Here is a 977-nt window from a genome sequence, read left to right as displayed (position 1 = left end):
TTTTCCGTTAAGTGTTTTGAATTTTGCTGGCATTTGCTGAAATTTCAGGGACCACTCTCAGGCATTTGCTGAAATTTTTCCTTGGATTCCAAAAACCACTGGGTACATACATATAAACCCTCTTCTTATAATATGCACTATATGGTTTTTGCTATAAATTGGTGTTGCAATTAATTTTAAACAATATACTTTTGTTGAATATCATAATATATATATATATATATATTATAAAAGAGCTGTAAAAGGTGAAAGGGCAATTAATTACCTGTTTATCATTGGATTTGACACAGTTAGGGCCCATAATGTCCATTCCATGGCTACCAGCATAATAGAGCTCTGTTAGTCCTATTAATTCAAAAACCTGAACACAATGAACTTTATATTAGTAAATTAATTAATTAAAGTGTAATTAACAACATCTTAGAATAAAAAATCTAGCTATATATATACATATAAATACCTTGTCACGGCTCCCTCCAGTTATGATTGCAGTGGGAAAATACTTTGCAACATTTTTCACAGCAGAACGCATCTGATGAGACAATGAATTTTGAATTAGTACACATATATATATATAAATATAAATATAATTAGATAGATGCATATATGATAAGTACATATTTTCATACCGAATTAGACATAACTGCACGGTCAGGGTCGTCTACAATGGGAGAGAGAGTCCCATCATAGTCAAGAAAAATTGCTATTCTCTTGTTCTCTGCTTGCTTCACAATTTGACTAAAACATTTCAGTGCAGATGGATACTTAAGCTGCAAACACACACACACAAGAGTAACACATCAAAAACATATTAGAAACATTAATTCATTTTTGTTTCTAATATTAGATAGGGATCTTTTAGCAATTAAAATTTGCAATTATTTTTATTTAAGGCCCTAATATAATTTTATTGAGATTGAATATATAAGAGAGAGGGACTGTATAAAAGTTCATTTTTGTTACTCCAATAATAAAAA

General features: G+C 29.8%; 1 long non-coding RNA gene across 1 annotated transcript; it reads right to left on the bottom strand.

The window, feature by feature from the left end:
- Positions 1 to 270: 270 nt before the first annotated feature.
- LOC133816163 (uncharacterized) lies at positions 271 to 772 on the bottom strand. Its single transcript, XR_009885044.1, has 3 exons — positions 630 to 772; positions 461 to 532; positions 271 to 361 (listed from the first exon to the last, which is right to left on the bottom strand). It is a non-coding gene; the product is annotated as an uncharacterized LOC133816163 (long non-coding RNA).
- Positions 773 to 977: the final 205 nt, after the last annotated feature.

Source organism: Humulus lupulus, chromosome 2 (assembly GCF_963169125.1).
Source record: "Humulus lupulus chromosome 2, drHumLupu1.1, whole genome shotgun sequence".
NCBI classification, from domain to species: domain Eukaryota; kingdom Viridiplantae; phylum Streptophyta; class Magnoliopsida; order Rosales; family Cannabaceae; genus Humulus; species Humulus lupulus.
Note: the sequence above shows the minus strand (reverse complement) of the source record. Positions and strands in the feature narration are given on the sequence as shown.